Consider the following 23,967-nt stretch of genomic DNA (forward strand, 5'->3'; position numbering starts at 1 on the left):
AGTGGAGAGTGGAAAGGGAGTGTCACAGAGTACATGGCCAGGGGCCTCAAGGAAGAAAAGGGGACAGACACAGAAGTGAAAGTGCCTCTTAGAAACTGAAAAAGAGCAGGCAAGATGGAGAGAGAAATGGCAGGCCGTGCCGTAGAAAGATGGCAATGCTTCTCCTTCAACATCACTGCCACTTGCCGCTGTGTTTCCAACACTTTCCTAAGTGGTCTCCTGGCCTGCAGACTCAACCCCTCCAGACTGGACTCCATTCCCCGACACATACTTCCTAACTCCAAAACCTTCAGTGACTCCCCTACTACCTGCAGGGTCAGGACTACACTCCCTAACATGACATCAGGTTCTCCCTGCCCAATCCCTGCTCACTTCTCCAGTCTCATCATCTGGCAACTGTCTGTGAGACAGTACGTGCCAGGCCCCAGGATGGGTGCTGAGGACACAATAAATAAGACATGGTATACACTTAAGAAGCTGGAAGTTGGCTGGGCGTGGTGGCTCACGCCTGTAATCCCAGCACTTTGGGAGGCAGAGACGTGGGGCGGATCACCTGAGGTCAGGAGTTTGAAACCAGCCTGGCCAACATGACAAAACCCCGTCTCTACTAAAAATACAAAAATTAGCTGGGCGTGGATTGGGGGCGCGGGAGCCTGTAGTCCCAGCTACTCGGGAGGCTGAGGCAGGAGAATCACTTGAGCCTGGGAGGCAGAGGTTGCAGTGAGCTGAGATCACACCACTGCACTCCAGCCTGGGCGACAGAGCAATACTCCATCTCATAAAGAAATAAATAAATAAACAAACAAACAAGACTCCAAAACAAACAAACAAAGGGACTCTGAGGGCGCCCTGGCCCATTCCGCCATGTGAGGACCCAGTGAGAAGATGACCATCTAAGACCAAATCTGCCCCTGCCTTGTTCTTAGACCTCCTGGCCTTCTGAACTGTTAGAAATAAAAGTTTATTGTTTGAACCACTCAGTCTATTATATTTTTGTTATAGTAGCCCAAACAAAGACAGAGGGATAAGCCTAGCTGCTCCAGACAGTATGTCCTGTGAACTTCTTCAGAAATTCTGCCTTTTTCTGGTAGGCATCACTGTGTGTCATATTTCCATGTTCACATGACCGTCCTTCGCTAGACTCTGAGCTCCTCTTATTTGTCCTGGCATTTCCAGCCATTGGGACAATCCTGATATACGGCAGGCACTCAATAAATGCTTGATGAACAAGTTGTCAGCAAAGCCACCCACCGTGGCCTGGCAGGGGATGGGGGCAGGGCACTCATCTCTTCTAACAAGGCTATGAGACCCTTGACCTTCCTTAGAATAACAGCTCACTCCAGGAACTCAGGAAAGATTCTCTTAAACATCCTGAGCACTCTACCCGTAGCTGTCAACGGCAGGCCTCATTGGCAGCTCTAGATATTTTGCTGAGGTTCTTAGAGTCTAGAGGTCTGTACATAGCAAGCATACAGTGACTAGGCAATTTCTAAAGGCAGCATAGTCTAAGGATCAGGAGCTAGTCTTTGGAGCGGGTCCTGACTTTGGATACTAGCTCTGCCACGCAGCACCTGTCCTTAAACAAGTTGCTGAAACCCCCCGAGCCTCAGTTTCCTCAAGTGTAAAGTGGGTATCACATCTGCTTCTTGCAATTGTAGGAGAATGAAATGACTAAAATATCCACACAAGGCCAGGCACATAGTAAGCTTTCTATATATAGCAGTTACTACTACTAAAGCGATCTGGAGCCCTAATTCTGATACCCCACGGCCTATGCAAATTCCTGAGCCCCTAAATAGGCTCTTTTTGGTGTGCTCTGGGAGGCAAAAGACATCCAATCTCTGACTCACAATATGTTGCCAAAATTCTCCTCGAATTCCCAAGAGAAAACATATTTTAATTCCCTCTGACTTTAAAAATTAAACAGTTCTTACAGCATTTTGGGGTGGCAGGGGTGAGGAAGAAGACCACAAAATCCAACAAGCAGCTTTTAAAAGGTTACGAACTGATTGAAGAAAGAAAGGAGAAGGCAGCTGGAGGGGGTGAGAAAGGGGGATGGAGACAATCCCCTGAGTTTCTGCTATTATTGAATACCCCAACTCTCAAAGTAGCCTGGCTGCCCCCTCCTCCACGTGGGCTAAGCTCTGTTAATGAGAAAGCCGAGCTCTGCCTACATTACCACAATAATGATTTCCCGGTTGCATTTTTACATGCCTGCCGCTTTATCATAGCAGAAGTAGACATATATTTTCAATAAATCCCTTCTCTCCTTTCCCCTCCCCAACTCGAGCTCTCCCAGTAAATGCTGTTCCCTCTGCACCCTCCCCCAACGCAATCCCAACCCTGGAGCACAATGAGTTCCACTAATCAAAACAGAAAGAAAAAGAAAAATGGAAAAATCACAGCTGCTGAAAAACAGCATTTGCTACAAGTCAAAGCCCTCTACATTTTTTTCTGCACGCAGCATTTACTTCTTCAAGGACACATCACCCCGCCTCTATCAGAAATCTTACGTAGAGTTGCTCAAAGGGGAAGGAGGAGGGGGTGGGTGAAGAAATCTAATATTCAGTCTCTTTCCTATTTTGACTAAGCCAGCACAGACAGAAATATAGATAAGGCCTTGAATAACTGATTTAACAAAATGTCACTTATTAAAAGGAATGGGGGATGGGACAGCATTTGCATTCGAGAGCTCAGTTAAACCACCCCAGCTAAAGGCTGCAAGGCCAAGGCAAGGCAAGGGGGAAGAAAATATTTCTCAGGTCTGGTCTTCTTCAGTGGCTGCAAGGACTGGGCCTGGTAGCAGAGAAGCCTGGATTTCTCCTTCCATCAAGAACCAATGGGGAGAAAACCAGAGGTTTAAAACACACACACACACACACACACAACCAAAACCCAGCTGATTCTTAAGTAAGCGTTTTTACAGCACTAACTAGTATCAGGCTCTGTGCTAGAGGCTGGGGGGTACAGAAATGAGTGATGACCCAGTTCTGCCTTCCCCAAGCTCCCAGTCCGGAGAGGTGAAAGACACGTCCCACCGTAAGCATGACAGCAGCAGCCTTATAAAGCAGCAGGAACCCAGGAATGGCCCCTTCTAGCCCACCCACTGCCCTGGCCAGGCCCAGGCACACAGAGCCATCAAGAAAGACTTAAGGAATGAGCGTTTGCGAGGTTTGAATTCCATACTGCCTTCTAAAGAAGCTCAGACTCTTCAAAAGGAAAGAGGCCCCTAAATGTCCTTACCTACTGTGGCTCCCCCTGAAAACCCCTCAACTCGCATGTATTCACCCAATTAACAAAGAAAAGCGAACTCAAGCCCCAATACTTCAGAATCAGCCTCATTACTGTGTCCTTCAGTTGAATTTAAGGGAGCTTGGTATCTCCTATTGTAATGACAACAGAGGGAACTCAAACGACACTCCTATTAAAACTCCTTGGGCATCAACTCCAGCTTTTTCTCTTTTTCTTTAAGAAAAAAAACTTTCAAAGGAGTTAGATTGGGGGCAGTTTCCCAAAGACCAAGAGAGGCCCTAGGAGCAGCCTCTGTAATGACAAAGACCCCTGGGGCCCTCAGGAAGGATTCTTTCTGAGGGAGCAAGCTGTCCAGGGCCCTGTTATCTCCAAAGTCAGAGCCCAGGGGCTAGAGGCCACACCATCTAGAAATGACCACTAGACCACCCAGGTCCCTCTGCTGAGGGGCCCCACAGAAGGGACAGAGCTGACAGTAGGAGACTGATGGCAAATAGCTGCCCCATGTGTTAAAGTCAAGTCTTGGCCTTCATTATAAGGCAGCCTTAAAGCTTTGTGCTCCAGAATAATGGAGGCAGACAATGTCATGCCAAAAACATGCTTAAATCATCTGAGTATTTCCAACTAAGCTCATTGGAGTTGTAAGCCCAAAACACCCAGATGATCTTACTGGTTTCCACGATCTTTTACATATATTCTGTACCACATTCTTTTACTTAACGCTGTATAGCATTATCTATTTCAAGAGTGCACAAAATTTGGACACCATTCAAATTGTGGCATTAAATCAGGGCTTTGGATGCTGGCTGAACAGGTGACTCTTAGTTGATCATTTATTTTTACTTTTCAATTTTACTTCTCGAGCCTCAGTTTCCTCAGCTGCAAAATGAGGATGTCTACCTTCTCTGGTTGTTGCAGGACACGAATAAGACATGTCGAAGAGGCTTTGGAACTATAAAATGCGAGTTATTTCAGTGACGGCCTCCATTTCCTCTCTCTCTGATTTTTCGTTGATTTCTTCCTTCTCTCTATGAAACTAAATTGGTATCAGTTCTACTGCTTTTCAAAATCAACAACACATATTTATTATACAAATATAGGAAGAAGCCCCATCATCCATGGGTGTAGCAAAATCTCAATAATTGCTAAATCTAGGTGATGAGTACAAGGGAGTTCATTATACTAGTCCTTCTGCTTTTGTGTATCTTTAAAGATTTTTCATAATAAAGATAATTTTTAAATAAATAAATAAAGCTTCACCTTCTTAGGCAGAGGCCAGAAGCCTGATTAGTGAAAAGCACTGGATATCTTTTTAAAATGAGAATTGACTTTCCAGCATACACAGTAAGACTAAGGGCTAATGACTGCTTTTAGGTAGATTCAGCTTTATAGCACAATCCTTATTTGCAAAACAAACACTGAATGCAAATGAAGACGGCCAAGACTGCAGAACCTCAGTCGGGTTTCTTGGGGGTAGGTTCAAGGTTCCCCTGCACCCAGTTCACATGATTCTTTGCAGAGCAAACCAAGTTTATTTGGCCCTTTGGGTGAGCAGGTCCCAGATTCTGAATATGGAATCAGAATTTGAACCTATATAGACTGGCACTGCACAGCCAGCATTTCTGAGGGCAGCCTTCTGACAAGAAGAGCAGTTTCGCTAAAGGGATCACAGAGAACTTGAAAACCCCAAATAGAAGGCAGTTACATGTAGGGAACAACAGTGGGAGTGGACAAGGGAAATGTTTCGCTAGCTGTCAGATTTTCTATCTGAAAAGGAGACCTGGCTGAAGATCAAGCCGCCTTGCTGCTGCCTGTGTTCTATGCCTCTTACCGTTGACATCGCACTTTCCATACATGATCTGATTCCCCCCCACAACTTGAAGAGGACAGGTGAAGATGGTACCAGCCCTCTTTTTACAGATACAGAGAGGCTCAGAGGTCGACTCATTCAGAACCTTGGTGTAGAGCTGGATCTCAATCCAGATCTGACTCTCTCCTCTTTCACCCACCTCCCTTGCGGACCCCACAGCTGGGAGTCACCGAGGCTGGCAGTCCATGGGACATTTTTTGTAAAAGACAACCTAAACAAGAGGCAGCCTTTGCCTTTTTTTTTTTTTTTTTTTCTTTTGAGCTTCTTGCTCAAAACCTATGACAGTACCCACCAACTCTGAACAGGGCTGAAAATCACAGAAGTCTTTTTTCTAATCATAGTTTTCAAATAAATTTAATGCGAGGCCCTAATTATTTTAACTGAAGACTCTTTTCTCCAAGCTAAAGAATTCACTCTTTCCTCTGTGCTGCTCAGTAACGCAGTCAAATGTTCAGAAAAATGCAGTACCATTTCTGATGCAGTCTTAACCCTTGAGTCTCTGGCTGGTGTCAAGTCCTAAGCCCAAACTCCTTCCCAGGGACAGGGCAGCCTCAGCCTGGGGAGGCAGAACATCTCGGCCATCCGCACAGTCCCCTGCCTGCCCACTCCTTAGCATCTGCCCCCTTATCAGTTTTTCTCCCCTGTCATGATGAAGCAAGTCCCTGAAGTATCCCCCACCCCCTTACAAAGGCCAGATCTTCCCCTCAGACCTTCTCACGGGCTTTTTGCTCAACTGACCCAACTCGTTTCTCTTGATCAATCACTCCCTCTCCACTGATCTTTCCCATCAGCACACAAATTACCAACCCTTCCAAAAAACCTCTTTCCCTTTTGCACATCCTTCCAGCTCGCACTCCATTTCTCTGCTCCTCGCCTTTCATCAAATTTTGCCAAAGAGTTGACTACAAATGCTGTCCGCAGCTCCTCACTCACGATCCCCTCCCAACCCTCTCCAATCGTGGTCCTAGCCAATCCTTCACTCCATTGAAACTGCTCTTCACAAGTCACAGACAGATTCCATTTTGCCAAATCCAGGGCCTGGCGCAGTGGCTCACGCCTGTAATCCAGCACTTGGGGAGGCCAAGGCGGGTGGATCACCTGAGGTCAGGAGTTTGAGACCAGCTTGGCCAACATGTTGAAACACCATCTCTACTAAAAATACAAAAACCAGCCAGGCGTGGGACGCATGCCTGTAGTCCCAGCTACTCGGGAGGCTGAGGCAAGAGAATCACTTGAACCTGGGAGGCAGAGGTTGCAGTGAGCTGAGATTGCACCACTGCACTCCAGCCTGGACAATAGAGTAAGACTCCATCTCAAAAAAAAAAAAAAAAAAGAAACAAATCCAATGGTGACTTTTCTGGCCTTATCAGCCTCATGAAACACTACACACACACACACACACACACACACACACACACGCACATGCACACACAGCACAAACCCCCTTCACACTACCTGTCCTTCTCTCTTTATGGGCTCCTTTGTGCATTCTGTCCACTCTCCTGCATTTAAATGCTCTCTCCATGCTGATGGCTCCCATATTTTTATCTCAGGCTAGGTGGTAGATCAGATTATCCTACTTAACATCTCCACTTTGAGTCTATCAGGCACCTCAAACTTAGCGGTGCCCCAACAAAAATATCTTGCCCACCTCCCTCTCCCAATCTTTGTATCAGCGAACAGCAGCACCATCTACTCAACTGCACAAGTCAGAAACCTCGGAGTTCTTGATACTTCTCCCCACCCCACAGCAGCCCTGCCCATTCTACTCCTAATGAGTATCTCACACCCACCCACTCCTCTCCATGCACCTCCTTCACCTCCTCCTCAGCCTGCCTCTTTACTGTGCTCTGCCTTTCTCTGCTTTCTTCTCCACCAATGCAATCTTCTTTAACACGAGTTAGGGGCTGTTGCTTCCCACTCTAAACTTTCTTTTGTTTGTTTGGTTTTTTGTTGTTGTTGTTTTTGAGATGAAGTCTCGTTCTGTCACCCAGGCTGGAGTGCAGTGGCGTGATCTCCACTCACTGCAACCTCCGCCTCCTGGGCTCAAGTGATTCTCCTGCCTCAGCCTCCCAAGTAGCTGGGATCACAGGCGCCCACCACCACACAGTCTAATTTTTGTATTTTTAGTAAAGACAGGGTTTCACCATGTTGGCCAGGCTGGTCTGGAACTCCTGACCTCAGGCTATCTGCCCCCCTCGGCCTCCCAAAGTGCTAGGATTACAGGTGTGAGCCACCGTGCCCAACCCCACTCCAAACTTTCAGTGGCTTCCCACTACACTTCAAATGAAATATAAACCTTTTCAAAGCCGAGAGAGTCCCGCACAACCATCTCATGCCACTCTCTCTCCTTCATCCTTGACCACCTGTGCCTCTTTGAGTTCTCCTCAGAACCAAAGTCCTTCTGCACAGGCTCTCCTCTGCTTCATGTGCTGTCTCCCGCCACCCCCAAACCTCAGAGAGGTCTTTCCAGGCTACTCTAATGAAATCCATCCAAGTCACTGGACTTGTGGTTTCATCAGAGCACTGACCACAACTGGCAAGCTGTATTTCTTTATATGGCTGCCTCTGGACTGTAAGTGAGGTGGTAAGGGTAGGGGTATGGGTAGAAGGAGATGATTATGTCTCTTTTAATTATCAGTATATTTCTGGAGCTTTAACACAGTGCCTGGTAAATAGTAAGTCCTCAATAAGAAGCTGCCGCATGTATGAAAGAAACCAGGGCTGCTTATGGCATTAAAAAAAACCTTGTTCCATGGCCACGTATGGTGCCTCATGCCTGTCATCCCAGCACTTTGGGAGGCCAAGGTGGGTGGATCACTTGAGGCTAGGAGTTCAAGACAGCCTGGCCAACATGGTGAAACCCTGTCTCTACTAAAATGAAATAAAAAATAGCTGGGCATGGTGGTGCACGCCTGTAATCCCAGCTACCTGGGAGGCTGAGGCAGGAGGTTCACTTGGACCCAAGAGGCAGAGGTTGCAGTGAGCTGAGATTGAGCCACTGCACTCCAGCCTGAGTGAGAGAGTGAGACGCTGTCTCAAACAAACAAACAAACAAACAAATGAATAAAACTCTCGTTCTTTGAGCCCAGAGTTATCACTGTTATTTAGGCACATGGGTTCTTTGTCCCCTTCCCGCTCTATCAAACATTTAAAAAGAAATGTTTATGTTGCTAAACCAATACCCCAACAGCTCAGCATATGCTACCCCATGCCAACTCATTGTCTTCCATGACGAAAAACCAAGAATCATCTGTTTCTTCAGTAAACCAAATTACTACAAGCAGCTACTCTGAGAACTTAAAATTCTTAGAAAATACCACAGAGGCTTTTTGTTGTGTGTTTTCTTTAGCCCAGAAGAAAAGATTTATTAAGAGAGCCCTGGGGTCAAACTCATGTTACTGAGACTATACTATTCCTTAAAAATGCCCACAGCACCCTTGCGGCAACGCATGCCAGTAACTAGAATCCAGTTGTTGTTGTCCTCCTCTCTCCACAAAAGAAATCAACTATATGTTAGTTCTTTATTTTATTGGTTTCCCTCCAACATGCAAATTCAGAAGTATCATTCATCCACAAGATCCCAGATGATTTTAATCCTCCCTCCTCCCTCAGCCACACAGTTTTATGAGGTCAGAAATAAAATAAGCTGAATTCAACTGCCTTTAGAGTAGGACCACGAGCACCCACTTATACCACCCGGGTATGAGCCACTTGCCTAGATCCTTACTTTTCTTTTTTTGTTGTTTTTGTTTTTGTTTTTTTGAGACAGAGTCTCACTCTGTCACCCAGGCTGGAGTGCAATGGCGTGATCTCGGCTCACTGCAACCTCTGCCTCCCACGTTCAAGCGCTTCTCATGCCTCAGTCTCCCAAGTGGCTGGGATTACAGACACCCACCATCATGCCCGGCTAATTTTTGCATTTTTGTACAGACAGGGTTTCACCATGTTGGCCAGGTGATCCGCCTGCCTCAGCCTCCCAAAGTGCTGGGATTACAGGCATGAGCCACCGCGCCCAGCCCTAAATCCTTACTTTCCATGTCAATGTCCAAAATCAATAAAAACATCAAGAGCTTCTCCCAAAAATGCCCACAGTGAAATACAGAGAATCCTGGTGATAAAAAATGATACTATATCATTATTATGAACCTTATCACAAATATTCAGCCAAATCCCAATTACCCACAGAAAGCAGGCAAAGGCACACTGGGCTTTCTGGTCTCCCGTTTATCCCCAAAGCTACCTCCTCCTGCTGCCTGGGAATAAGAACTCAGTTAACCTTAGACTTGACCTTAGACAAGTTAACCAGCTGGCTGGAAAAGAAACTTCTAAGATGAACAGAAATTATTTTTGGTGCCAAGGATATATACATGCTCTACTCTCTGTTAGTGCATAGAATTGGGATTTTTTTTTTGTCCAAGACACTGGCATTGTTTTTTGTTTTGTTTTTTTTTTTGACTGGCATTGTCAAAAATACTTTATTCACAACTATTTCCTTGTGTTTGATGGTCAAGATCACCAGGCCACTCAAGAATCCTTTCTGGAATACCAAGGATCAAATCCACTTTCTCCATGAAAAGACAAAAACAGAAGTTAGTCTCACCCAAGTCCATGAAGCAATTGGCCGTTGGCTCAGGAAGAGACTGTCAAGACCTCTGGAGACCTCGCTTACAAGACATAGAATTTCAGAGCCGGAAGGGAACTCACGGATCAAACCACGCACTTTTAAGATAAAAAATCCAAAGCCCAGAAATGGCTAGAAATTGGTACTTTCCCCATCTTTCCTTCCAGTGATGTTTCCCCAGTCTTGAGCATGAACCACGTTTAAGTTCTTTGTCACTTTCCAAATACTGTAAACTTGAGCCAACTATTGAACACAAGACAATTTTAACACTTCCTGGCTAATCAACTTCAAGGAGAATCCTTACATTTGCCAAAAAACAAAAAACAAACAAACAAAAAATGCTTTCGGTTATTATGACCAACCCACCCATTAAAGAAGGAGAAAAAGAAAATTATAAACAAGCTTTATTTTTTGTGGCCACACATTTTATTATATAAGCAGCAAAAAACACTATAGTCTGTCTCCTCTTTTACACTTTAAGTTCCTAACTCAACAAAAACCACAGGCCCAAGCCGGTTAAAGGAGGCAAAACAGTACTTTCCACACAGTTCATAGAACAACTGTTTTCACAGCAAGCTCACATAAATGCTATGTGATAATAACACATGCCTGCTATGTGGAAGCCTGCTTACCAAGCTGTGAAAAGACCCATGTTTACTATGGAACCTGCAAAATTAATCTTCTCCTACAGCAGAAGGGAAACGCTCTTTTTGGGATGTCAAGCTGGCTTCTAAACAATCCTTTGGCGAAAACGGACATGCCTAAAAGGGCGGAGCCCAGAGAGGTGTGTCACTCTGGGTATCAATTCCTATAAATCAGATCCTGACAATCACCACAATATTTTAAAAAGAATGAATTATGATTCATGGGCCTTCAAACCTTTATTACCACAAGAACATTCTCAGTAGAAGAGGAAAAAAAAACCTACTGTGACTTGATTAATGGCCAAAGCAAGACAATAAAATAAATCTCATAAATATAAGGAAAAAAACCTGAATGACTGCTCTTGGCTCTGAGGCTAGGCATGTAAATAATTCCACCCTGGAATGAACATACATAAAGATTTTGTTTACCCTCCCAGCAAATACAACAACCAGACTCAGATTTTCATCAGGTAAAAATAATAGCTAATGTGTTTAACTAATGCCTAGTTAGGAACATTTGATAAGCAGCAATAATATTTAATTCCCAACTAACTCAACTCTCAAACTGCCAAGTATCAACCCTCAATCTGGAAATCTGACGACAGTTAGGAAAGAAAAAAAGCACTCTCCATCAGCAATGTGTAGCGAGTTTTTTAAAACCCATTTTTCTCGACCCTGCTAGAACACAGCCTGTCTACAGAATTGCAGAAAGCTTAACCAACCTTAGTTAACCCCACTGCCTAGTGGCTACTCCCTAACCCTACTAAACGTCTCTGGGTTGGACCTCAGATGCTAAAATTATCCTAGCAAAGTTAAAACTCCCAGCATCATCAAGGTAGCTGACAGCCAAGACCTACAACTCTTCTGCAGACACCAGTAGGCTGAGGACCAAGAAAACAGAGGGAAGGAGAGGCAAAGGCTGCTGGTTAACTAGTTAAGCGCTGAGGACTCCTGCTGTTATCCTCTCCAGTCAGTGAGCATCAACACCACACTTCCTATAGCCAAACTCCTTTCTTAAAAGGGTCAGTGATGCAGAAGGTGGGTGCTAACTGGAACAACTTAAAACTCCCCTTCTTAAAGCTCTCCTCCGTGACCTGCTGAAAAGTGCACCTAGACCGGTTTTCGGGAGACATTTTTTAATGAACTCTTTAGCCACTCCCGGGCAGTCATTCCTAAGCACGACTTCCACGCACTTCACAAGACAGCCCAGGCCACGCTGACTTGAAGACACCCCCTTCAGTACGGGCAGTTGCCAAAGCTGCCTCCAGTCTGGGGAAGAGTTTCCACAAAGCTGGCTCTAACAGGCCAGTGGAAGGCACACGGAGGAACCAGAAAGCGTTTTCTTGTAAGCTAAGGATGGCAGGCGCACATGCTCCAGTCCAGTGCTGGCCAGAGGCTGCCTGCCAGGTGCTCTCGGCCTCCGCCAGTGAATGAGTGGTTTGGTTTGGTTTTTAGTATCTGTTTCTTAAGACCACCGGCAGTAACTTCCCAGTCTCCCAAACTGAAGTTGGGGAATGAAGGAACAGGTTTACCCCCTTACACACTGCTCCCATCTGGGTGGCCACACTAACTTCTGGGGAGTACCCAGCCCCCACAGAGCCCGCAGGCGCGTATACATACACATATGCATCATGTCAAAAACCCCAAAAGGCAGAGTCCTGCGGTTTCTGAGCTGGAGAATGAAGCCTTTATAACATCACAATCTCAAATGCAAGCCCACCATCACTACCTTTAAGCCAGGGTTGCCAGTTATAGCGCCCATCTCATCCCTCCCCCTTTGCTGGGATGCTGTGCAGCCCAGAGAGGGGAGAGGGAAGAAGGGAAGAAGGGAGAAGGCCCTGCTTGCATAGTGAAAGTAAAGGGGGGGAGACTTCTCCTTCTCTGTCTCCCCACTCTTCCCTCCCCACTCCGCCCCACCCCCGTCTTCTCGAGGAGCATCCCCAAACTAATTTTTAAAAAATGAAACTTAATAAGCTTCTTGCCTACCTTGGCTGTTTCTGCAACAAGTGCATGGGCAATCCGACGAGAAGACCAGTCTCCGCTTGGGGGGTGAGATGGGGGGCGAGCAGAGCTGATGGAGTAATTTCAATATTAATTTATGTCAGCCGCCTTCTCTCAGCGCTACTCACTTACAGTACTGCCCTCAGCCTGTAAACAAATATCGCTCCGCCAGGAAACATACTCCCCAGATGCAAGCCCCTCTCCCCAGCAGGGAACCTGGCCCCTCGCCCCGCCGCAAGAGTGTGCTCCCCCACCCGGGGTAGGAAGCTTTGGGTTTCCAAAGCACCAACCCACCACCTCCTCCACCACCCCAGCAAGAAACTTACTCGGTCCGTCTACGCCTCCACCCTCCCTTCAGGAAATCTACTCTCCATATGCATTCAGCCTCCCCGCAGGAAATCTGCTCCCCCCTCCCCCCTTCTATATACATGCACCCCTCCCTCTCCTCCTCCCCATGCGCCCTCCCCGGCCAGAAACTTACTAGTGAGCAAGCGTGCAGGCTCTCCTGATGCTGGAAACTTACTCCCAGATATAGCGCCCGCCAGCCCCCTTTCCCAGCCCTGTTCCCCTTTCTGCCCTCCGCCGCAAGCAACTCCAAACTCTCCGCATCCAGCCGTTCTCCCTCCCCGGTGGAAATTTGCAGCGCCGGGCTGCGCGCGTGCATCCACCCTCCCCTTCAGGAAACTTACTCCCCATCTGCATGCACCGCCTCTCAGCCATCGCTTAGAGGGAAGGGGGTGTGCTGGGGAGACAGAAATACATATGTATCTCTCGCCCCTCCCCCGGCCGCAGCCCACTCGGGGCCGAGCCGCGGTAACCTGGCCTTACCTTTGCATTGCTCCCTATCCTCGCCCCCTCCCTTAACCCTCCTTATCCGCTCCCCGGTACCCCCCTTTTTTCACCCATTACCCACCCCTAGCAACCGTTCCCAAGCTCCTCTTGGCCTTTTTTTTTTTTTTTTAATCCAGGAAGGAAATTTCCCCCCCTTTAGCAAAATGGCCTGAAAAATTATTTTCTTGCAAAAGGAGGAAGGGGGGGGGGGGGGGGGGGGCAGGAGCAAAAAGGGGGGAGGGCGGGGGAAGGGAGGGAGAGGGACCGAGGAGGGGAGAGATATCCCTCCGCAGAGCTGGGTCTGGCCGCGGGCGGGGAAGCAGGAAGTAAGGTGTCCAGCGCCGCGGCCGGCTGGTCCTCCGCCGCGGCCCCCGCCCGCGTCCCCTTTCCCCCGGGGCGCAGCGCTCCGGCGGGCGCGGGTCGCCTGGCGCATTGTTCGCAGCCTTCGCGGCGGTGCGCTGCTGACTTTATTTGTGCGCTTTGCGTGTGCGTGAGGTTGCACCTTTTGTAGGCTGGCGAGTCTCTGGACGAGGATGGGACGGGGGACACGGGCCCAGTTGCGGCCCTGCGCGAGCGGGACCTGTCAGCCCCGAGGTGCAGCGGACTCTCCGGCGTGGCCGGAAAATCGAGGCCGGGGAGAAGGCAGCGTGGCCGGGAAGCTGCCGCCTTAAACCCAGACCAGTGCAGGATTGCTTCCTGCGTAGCCGTCCCGGTTATTGTAACGCGCTTTGCAAGCTAACGACTGGGGTTTGGAAGGGGGTTTGTTTATTTTTCTAAGGGTCTGCAAAGATGCCGAGGTCGAGGCGGGCTGCGAGGAGACGGTCCGCGCCTACCCCCACCGCACCCTGGCCTCGGTGGGGCTGGGAGAGGGCTGGGGCTCCGGAGAAGGGGCTGGAGGTTCGCGAAGCGCGCGTCTCCATCCCTCCGCCCCGATGGGGGCGGGGAAGGGGTGCAGTAGACCGCGCTGGAAGAGCAGCTCTCTGGGGAGGGGTCTCCATCGCCGCGGCGGGCGCAGCAGGCCAGGGAGGGAGGTTGCCTAGGAGAGGGGCCGGGCGGCGGAGGGGAGGGGAGGAGAGGGGGCGCTGGTGCCGCCGCCGCGCGCGCTCGCCCCTCCTCGCGCGCCATGACTGTGGAACGTGGTGCCGGGGAGGAGGGAAGGCCGCCGGGGGCCGCCCGGGGCTGCTCGGCATTGGTGCGGAAACCCGAGCCCGGAGTCGCTCCGTCGCTCTTGTCTCCTCCTCCTCTGCGGGGGAAACCGCTGCACCCAAACCGGGAGCAGCTGCGAGCAGGGGGCAGGGCGCGGGCTGAAAGGCGAGCCAAAGGTTCAAACCTTGGCGGTGCGGGCGGGGGGTGGAGGGCAACAGCAGGACTGCCCCCAGGTCCCGCGAAGGCGTGGCAGTGGTCGGCCCAGATGCCAGGGATCCTGGCCTGATATCCCTGCATTTCCAAGCTTCTTTCCTGGTCAGTGGAAACGTGAGCCAAAGGTAGTTCAGCTAAACAGACACCTCGAGCCGGGTTCGAGGCATCTGTCTCGAGGGCAAGACAGTATTTTTTGCACTACAGAAAGTTACACCATCCATTTTTTTTTTCCATGGGGGAAATCGTTGCGCCCCTTCCCCCAAAATCTCGCGCAAGAAGAATGACCTCCCGCAACCCAGACCTTCGCCAGTGTCCCCCACCCCACCCCCACCCGGGCGCTGGGTGTGGATTGGGCGGAGGGAGGCTATATGGGAGCTTAAAGCATGAGGTCATGGGCGGAGGAGACTGCTGCCAAAAGCACCCGAGGTTTTTGTGTTTTTTGAGGGGTAACGGTTCTCCATCTTCAGCAGTGGAAAGTCCTCCCGCCTACCCTACCAATTCTGGGGCACGTGGACCAGAGAGTCCCTGAAAGAGGAGAGGACCTGGGCTCTTTCGCTTAATGAGCGTTTGGCGCGTGCCCAGCCCTTTATGGAGCCCTTCCACATAAGCAAAGCTGAGGGACAGCGCACAGTGTTGGCGGCGACTGGGAAAGACTTCAGATGCTCGACGTCCCCCTCCCTCTTTCCTCAGTCCTCGGTCATCTTCCAAGTGGGCTGGTTTCTGCGATAGCTTCCTGTCCCCCTCCGACCCATTCCTCCCAAGCGACTAGAGGGGGTCTTCCTAAAACTCCCATTGACATTCTTTTAAAGCCTTCAAAACCCTCCTCCATTGCCCTTAGAATAAAGCCAAGTTGTGATTTCGCTTCTACAGACCTCTTCACCCGGCCAGCTCTTCCTCGGATGTTGTAAGCCCCGTCGAGCTTTCTTTGTTCGAGGGGTGGAGGAAGGGGAGCCTAACCTTTCCCCTTCCACCTCTTCTTACTAACTCCTGCTGGACACTTCAAGATTTGACTCAACTGTCAGTAACTTCAAGATGCCTTCCTGAGGGTACACCCAGGTCTCTAACTACCTCAGGGGAAAAGACCTACGATAGGTCTCCTGGCTGCAGCGCTGTGGCCGGAGATGGCCCCAGTGGCGGCCTTTTTCCAAGCGGAGAAGGACCAGCCAAGCTAAGCTTGACCACCATCACCGCCCGGGGACCTGAGCGGGAGCTGGCTAGGACAAAACCTCAAAACGAGACCTGGGAAAATCGCACCGCCCAGAAAACTCGGCCCCTCCACCTCCCACACCCAGCACACACACACACACACACACACACCCTTTTAATCTAAAACAACTCCCCGAGGCAGATAAGGAACCTATTCGGGAGAGTAAGTTAGTTGCCCCAGGTCAATGTGGAAATTCACAGCCTGTCTTTCCAGCTCCTAAGCTGGAAGCTGCAGAGAAGGAGGGATTTGGAATTTGCGGCTACATAGCCAAGGACGTTTTTGTCATCTTCAAAGGACCCCTTACACCCTACGCTCTTGGCCCACTCTGTTCATTGCCAGCAGAGGGATAGTAATGCCAGATGGTTAGCTCTGCAGGCTCTGACCTTAGGCAAATTACTTAACCACTTGGTTCAGTTTCTTTGCCTGTAAAATGGGAATGACAGTATTCATATCTTCAGTATAGTGTTATTGTGAGGTTTAAATGAGTTATTTTATGTAAGGCCTTAGAACAGAGTTTAAAGCAAGTTACTAATATTTGTGAATAGGGTTGTGTACCCTCCCCCCACCTTCCAAAGGACTCTGGAAAAACAGATCGCCAGAGTCCCAGAGTCTTAGCTGATTGAAGCATTAAAAAAAAAAAAAAAATCTGTGGGGCCATGCAGAGTGGCTCACACCTGTAATCCCAGCACTTAGGGCGGATGAGGCAGGCAGATCGCTTGAGCTGAGGAGTTTGAGACCAGCCTGAGCATCGTGGAGAGACCCTCTCCACGTTTATTATTAAAAAATAAAAAATTAGCCAGGCATGGTGGTGCATGCCTGTAGTCCCAGCTACTGAGGAGGCTGAGACAGGAGGATGATGGGATTGAGGCTGCAGTGATCAGATTGCCCCACTGCACTCCAGCCTGGGTAACAGAGCAAGACTCTGTCTCAAAAATTAAAATTATAGATAGATAGATACATAGATACATAGATAGATATATGGGGGGAGACAGAGCACCTAAAGGACTGGGAAAGCACCGGCAGATGCACAGACAATGCATCCCTGATTTTACCAATAGACTTGACTCCCAACAATGCATACTCTTGAAGCCAATCCACAGGTTGAATAAACCAAGTCCATAAGCACTGGGTCTGTACTGTTTCTAAAAACACGGTCAGAAGGATGGTGACTGAAATTAAAATATTAGCTTGGATCTTTGAAATCAGAGTCAGGCTGAAAAAGTCCCAATCTTAGTTCAAAACCTGTCCTGCATGACTGAAGCCCTCCTAGGGCTGCACAAAGTATAATGGAATTGCTATTATTATTATTATTATTAGATCCTAGTCTTACCATTCTCAGCACTTATCCCCATAGCAAAAGATCATTTTTAAATGTAATTTATTCTTTTGGAATAGGTTGAATGCATTCACATGGTTCCAAATTCAAATAAACAGCAAGAAGTCTCCCTCCCACCCTGTCTGCCACCCACTTGGTTTTCCTTCTCTGGAGGCAACCTGGGTTAGTGGTCAGAAGACACGTTTAACTGTTTTCCAGCTGAGGCCTCGTGAGAACTCCCTGGACACCAATTTAAATCTTTATGTCTAGGACTCCTTTCTCCAATCCAGGTAGAGCCACTCCCCTATCCTATCCCCACTGCCACCCTTCCCCTCTTCAGCCTCAATCCTGAGCAGGCTCTATTAACAATGATGAGCCACCATTTCCTTGAGCTACTAACAAAAGCAAATGATGAAATACTTTGTGGTTCTTTCTCCTCCTCTACATTAATTGCTAACATTTATCAAGTGCTTTCCATGTGCCACGCACTGTGCTGAATACTAGACATGCATATTCTTATTTAATCTGCCCCGAATCTTCATCATTATCCTTATTTACAGATGCAGACAGAAATGAAAGTTCAGAGAGATTGTGTAATTTGCACCAATTTGCATCCAGGCCAACCTGAACCCAAACCCTATCCTTTTTTATTTTTTTCTTTCCTTTTTTTTTTCTAAACAGGGTCTCACTTCTTGTCACCCAAGATGGCATGCAGTGGCACAAGCTAGGGAGGCAATCAGGGTTAGCAGTCAGCTCACCGCGGCCTCAACCTCTCAGGCTCAAGTGATCCTTCCACCTCAGCCTCCCCAGTAGCTGGGATTACAAGTGTGCACCACTACCCCCAGCTAATTTTTGTATTTTTTTGTAGAAATGAGGTTCCACCATCTTGCCCAGACTGGTTTCAAACTCCTGGACTCAAGCGATCTGCCTGCCTCGGCCTCAAAAAGTGCTGGGATTACACCCGTGAGCTGCCACACCCAGACCCTGTCTCTTAAATAGTGGCCTTTTTGCCTCTCTGCAACACAGGAAAAATTCTGGTAGCCCACATCAGAAGGAGTGGCATGGAGGCTTTGGAGTTAAGCAGATTTAACTCAAATTATGTGTCCAGTGCCTGCCAGCAATGAGACCTTGGTAAGGTTTCTTAACCTCTCTGAGCTGGGACCATACCTTCTGCATTGGTTTAATACGAAGGTTAAATGCATGTAAATAAATGCTTCTAAAATAAATAACATTCTAAAATGTTAGTAACAAGTAAATACAATATTTAGATATTGTGTGGATTTGATTTGAATAAATAAATTAGATTTTTTTAAAAGACATTTTTGAGACAAAACGACTTACTATCAGATATTAAGAAATTAATCATTTTTTCAGACATAATGGCATTGCAGTTTTTTTAAGTTCTTATCTATTACAGATACATAATGAGGCATTTTGAGTGAAAATATATCTGGGATTTGCTTTCCAATACTCCATCCCCTCCCCACCAAAACACTAAATAAATAAAACAAGGTTAGTAAAATATGGAAAATTGTTGAAGTTATTCATTATTCTGTTTCCCATACGGAACTTTTCATACTAGTTTCCCTACTGCTGTTGAATATTTGACATGTTTCGAATACATTTGAAATAAATTTATTGTCTGAGATGATCAGGTTGAAAAATAATGAAATAAATTTCAAAGTAAAATAAATATAACCCTTTTAAGCATTAAAATTAAAAATTATGAGGCTTGTTGAATTATTATTGTTATAAATAATTACATACATATATTTTTGAAATATAGGTATGCTCTTGCTCTTTCACCCAGGCTGCAGTGCAGTGGCACGATCACAGCTCACTGTGGCCTCAAACTCCCAGACTCAGGTGATCCTTGCACATCTGCCTCCCAAGTAGCTGGGACTACAGTTGTGCACCACCATGCCTGGCTAAATTTTTCTTTTTTGTAGAGACGGGTTTTACGATTTTGCCCACACTGGTCTTCAAGTCCTGGGCTCAAGCGATCCTCCCACCTCAGCCTCTCAAAGTGCTGGGGTTATAGGCATGAGTTACTGCACCCAGCCTAACATTTTTTAAATTAACAAAACCCAGTGTTAGTACATAATGGGCACCCAGAAATGGCATTTTTTGTCACCATGAGCCATTCAGGGTAGCATGTAAGTCAGACCTGAGCCCTGAAAAGAGCAAGGTAGACAGATAATTGTTAAGGACTCATTTAATCCCACAGAGGACAGCATATAGGAAGATAAATGGCAGAAGGACTGGGTGACAGGAACAGGCAAATTAAAGTTAGAGGCTGGTTTTCCCTGAAAATGTGCATCACTGCAGAGACGCCTCAAGAATGCATGGACTTGGAATCAGATGCACTGGGTGAAATTCTCAACTCTGCTTACAGTTCTACCACCCAGTCCAGAACTGTGACTGACTTCCCTCGTTTGCAGTTTGGATGCTAGACCTCTCTGGCTCCTTCCAGTTGTCTAGACTATCCACAATGCTGCTGGCTTTCCCAAGAGAATGATCATTTCTGAGGCTACACTTGTTATTTGCCTATCTCAGGAACAAATCAGAGCTGAATGGAAATGTATCCAGTTCATAATCAAACGAAACGTTTTAGGCCCAGTGAGCGTTTGTGTATTGTTTTTGGAGTAATTTTTCCATGCTCTGGATTTAAGCAGCTGGAATGATTTTTACATATGACCTCGTTTTGAAATGAAAGTTTGTCCTCTTTAAGAGAAAGTGTGCATTTTGGGGAAAAGATAAGACAATATATTTTGTAACTCTTCAAATAAGTGAACCCTTCTATAAAATATTTCCCTTTATATTAAAGGTGGAGCTTTGGGAGAGCTTCTTAAAAACTGGACAAACTGCAGGCATGGAAAAATAGACAAGAGCAAGGAGGGGGAAATACCACCTCTGTTGCCTTTCTACCCACTGCTGCAGAATGAAGGCTCAGAGAGGCAACAGGACCAAAGGGGATAGCACAAATCAAGTGTGTGCTTTAGGGATGAGTGATGGATATAATTCATGCAGTTGTTGAAGCAGTCCCAGTGATCCAGAGGCAGGTGAGTCGTTCACTTTCAGTGGCAAATGAAAGCAATGGAACAATAGGGTTGTAGGGTGTTTCTCAAACCCTTGTTTCTTTGCCATCCTTGAATCTGCAGCAACCAAAACAATGAAAACAAAAACAGAAAATGGAGGCACAGGAGGGTTTACGGAACTCCCATTTGAAACCAACAAAGCAGCATAATTTATTGTAATTACTTCAACCCTCAATTCTGTTAAGGATGGTATTGAGAGAGCTGGCCTTACTCAAGACCAGAGGCCTAACTGATATTTGTTTAGTAATACTAAGAGATTGCTATCTAGGGTAAGTTTCTAGCCAGAGAGAAAAATAGGTTCCAGGATATGAGAAGGTTCTCAGTTTAAGCCATTTTTTTTTTTTAATTAAGCTATTTAGTAGATTCTGTATCCAATACAAAAACTGAAAGTGATCAACTGGTTTGGGTAACTCTAAAACTTCCTGCACCTGCCCAGGAGGCGTGCTTGGGAGTCACACATTTCAGCTATGGCAATAGCAGGTGGCATGCAAGGGCTATGGTGGCCCACAATAGTTCCCAGCTTCAAGCTAGTCCCAAATGAGTGGCTTTGTTAGCTGTGAGGGTGAGGCAAAAAGAGAATTAGTTAATTTCCTACTGCAGATGCAAATCTACTAAAGTTTTAAATTGCACAGTGAGTATAGATTACAGCTAGTTTTCCAGATTCCCTAATGGAGCCACAATTCTTTTTAAGTGGGAGAGAGAACACATGCGACCTTGTATCTAAATAATTCTGGCAGGAAACAGGCGGTATTCTCAATAGATAACTGCAGATCATTTAAGGTAAGTAGTATTTACAATACAGTGCAGGCAGGGCCAAGCTCCATGGGTGTGCAACCTGTGCAACTGGACCTCAGACTTAGAGGGGCCACACACTAGTTTAATGCTTTGCAATCCCCATCTTGAAATTCTTTGGAATTTTAAACATGTATAAAGAAATGGAAGAGTCTGGCTATGTTGCCCTGGCTGGTCTTAAGCTCCTGGCCTCAAGCAATCCTCCTGCCTCGGCATCCTGAAGTGCTGGGATTACAAGCATGAACCACTCTGCCCGACCTTTGTAATTTTTCAGTAAAGGACCCTGCATTGCACTGGCCCCACAAATTACGTGTGTGCAGTATTACTAGAAACCAGCAAGAGGTGGTATAGCACCAAAGGACCAAAACAAATATGGAGCCTTTACCACTCCTAGTTCAGAAACGGCAAGAAAAAAAATATCTGCAATGGAGTGAGAGCGATTGCTGAAGTTGTGGCCACAGGTATAGCTATAAGAGAGGCCCACCTAAACGGAGCTGTGGTCTTCAGTAGAAGAACACAACCGCAGCCAATTCATAGCCTGCAGAGAGGGAGGTGGGTAAATACATATCCCAAATTATTTCTCTTCCTACCCTCTGATCTCCCATTTGTGCCTCCCACAGCTGAACCTAACAGGAAGCCAGAGGGTATGGGAGCCCATTGATGCAATCGATGGAGGTCAGCCTTCCAGAGCATAGAGTACAGTAGAGAAAGGTAGCAAGTAGGTCTGTAAAGAGCAATCAGAGAAGATCCAGCCCAGAACTTGTACCTAAAAATTTCAGGATCATGGTTAAGAGTAAATAAAATACAAATATCACAAATTTCAGTGAAGAACTGTACATTGTAATGATAAAGGACAGTCGTTTGGCGTGTGTCATGCATGGGATTTTACACATTTTTAAAGGAAAAACAAGATTAAGAATTTCAAGAAAAGAGGCTTGGGTGTTCGAAAGAGTCATCACTAATGAAAAGAGAAGGCTGGGATTTCAAAATTTTTGTAAACATTCCAGGCCCCAAAGCCACATTTTGCAAATACCCCACTCCCCTTGATCCTCACTTCTCTCACCCTGAGGCCACCATCACAATAAAAAAATGCTTTCACAGGCACAGCATCCCAAGACTTGCAAGAGCCACTTGGGCAACAGCAGCTGAATAGAATATATTTCAACAAAGAGGATTTTGGTTTAATTATATATTTATTGGTACCTTTTACATATGAAGAGCATTGAAAAGGTGGTGTAATGGGAATACATTATGCTAACTTGTAACCATTCTGACCACTCAATTCCTCAGCACATTATTAGGCTATCCAGTTCACTTTCAAAAAACAGCATAGCACTGATTCATTTGGATTCCACTCATAGTTCCTAACTCAGAAATGGGCACAGCTAGATTGACTCTTTATAATTTGCCTGAAAAATAAAGATTTTTCTACAAACATAAACAAGATTCCAGAGACACAACCTTTTTTTTCAGATTGAGGTAAAGTATACAGAACATAAACTTAGCCATTTTAAAGTGTATGATTAAGTGGGATTTTGTACATTCACAATCCTGTGTAGCCGTCACCTCTATCTAGTTCCAAAATATTTGTATCATCCTAAAAGGAAACCTTTACACATAAAGCAGTTAATCCTCATTTCTTCTTCTCAGCCCCTGGCAACCACTAATCTGCCTCTGTCTCTAGATTTACCTATTCAGGATATATATATATATATAGTAGTAGTAGTAGTTGTTGTTGTTGTTATTCCCCAGGCTGCAGTGCAATGGCATGATCTTGGCTCACTGCAATCTCTGCCTCCCGGGTTCAAGTGATTCTCCTGCCTCAGCCTCCCAAGTAGCTGGGAATACAGGCACCCACCACCATCATGTCTGGCTAATTTCTGTATTTTTAGCAGAGACAGGGTATCAATATGTTGGCCAGGCTGGTCTCGAACTCCACACTTGGTCTCAAAAAAAAAAAAAAAAAAAAAAAAAGTCACAGAAAACTTTCTGAAAGAGCTAATCACTTGCATTAAACCAAAGGGAATAAAATATCTAGCTTATAAGTTTCCCATAATATTAAACAGAGTAAAATTTAAAATCTCAATTACTTGTATATCCCGTGTACACTGACATAAATTATCTTTAAAGTACTATTTTTTACAAAGGCACTGGAAACAAAGTCGTTGGTCATTGGCTTTCTATCATGATGTTTAATATCAAGATGTAAAATCCTTGCTTTAAGGATTATAAGAATTAAACTAGGCTGGGCACAATGACTCACGCCTGTCATCCCAGCACTTTGGGAGGCCAAGGCAGGCAGATCACCAGGTCAGGAGATCGAGACCATCCTGGCTAACACGGTGAAACCCCATCTCTACTAAAAATACAAAAAAATTAGCTGGGCTTGATGGCAGGTGCCTGTAGTCCCAGCTACTCGGGAGGCTGAGGCAGGAGAATGGTGTGAACCCGGGAAGCGGAGATTGCAGGGAGCCGAGATCGCACCACTGCACTCCAGCCTGAGTGACAGAGCGAGCCTCCATCTCAAAAAAAAAAAAAGGAATTCAACTAGGCCCAGCGCAGCGGATCACTTGAGGTCAGGAGTTCAAGACCAGCCTGGCCAACATGGTGAAACCCCATCTCTACTAAAAAAATACAAAAATTAGTCGGGCATGGTGGTGGGCGGCTATAATCCCAGCTACCTGGAGGTTGAGGCAGGAGAATCTCTTGAACCCGGGAGGCAGAGGTTGCAGTGAGCCGAGATCGTGCCACTGTACTCTAGCCTGGGCGACAGAGTGAGACTCCGCCTCGAAAAAAAAAAAAAATAAAAGACAGACAGAAAGAGAGAAAGGGAGAAAGAAGAAAGAGAAAGAGAGAGATAAAAAGGAAGGAAGGAAGGAAGGAAGGAAGGAAGGAAGGAAGGAAGGAAGGAAGGAAAAAAAGAAAGAAAGAGAAAGAAAGAAAGAAAGAAAGAAAGAAAGAAAGAAAGAAAGAAAGA

The 23,967-nt window shown here is 46.6% G+C and overlaps 1 protein-coding gene across 3 annotated transcripts in view; it reads right to left on the reverse strand.

Annotated features, from left to right (window-relative positions):
* The window catches only part of TRERF1 (transcriptional regulating factor 1), a 226,676-nt gene extending 213,353 nt beyond the window's left edge, over positions 1-13,323 (reverse strand). For 2 of the 3 annotated variants that reach the window (XM_025384080.1, XM_025384078.1), the window contains exons 1-2: positions 13,217-13,247; positions 12,374-12,458 (exon numbers count right to left, since the gene is read on the reverse strand). The gene's annotated coding sequence lies outside the window, so the exon portion shown is untranslated. Of the gene's footprint in view, positions 1-12,373; positions 12,459-12,869 lie in introns of all 3 variants that reach the window. The other variant, XM_025384079.1, reaches the window with a different exon arrangement.
* Positions 13,324-23,967: the final 10,644 nt, after the last annotated feature.

The sequence above is a fragment of the Theropithecus gelada genome, chromosome 4 (assembly GCF_003255815.1).
Source record: "Theropithecus gelada isolate Dixy chromosome 4, Tgel_1.0, whole genome shotgun sequence".
Taxonomy (NCBI): Eukaryota; Metazoa; Chordata; class Mammalia; order Primates; family Cercopithecidae; genus Theropithecus; species Theropithecus gelada.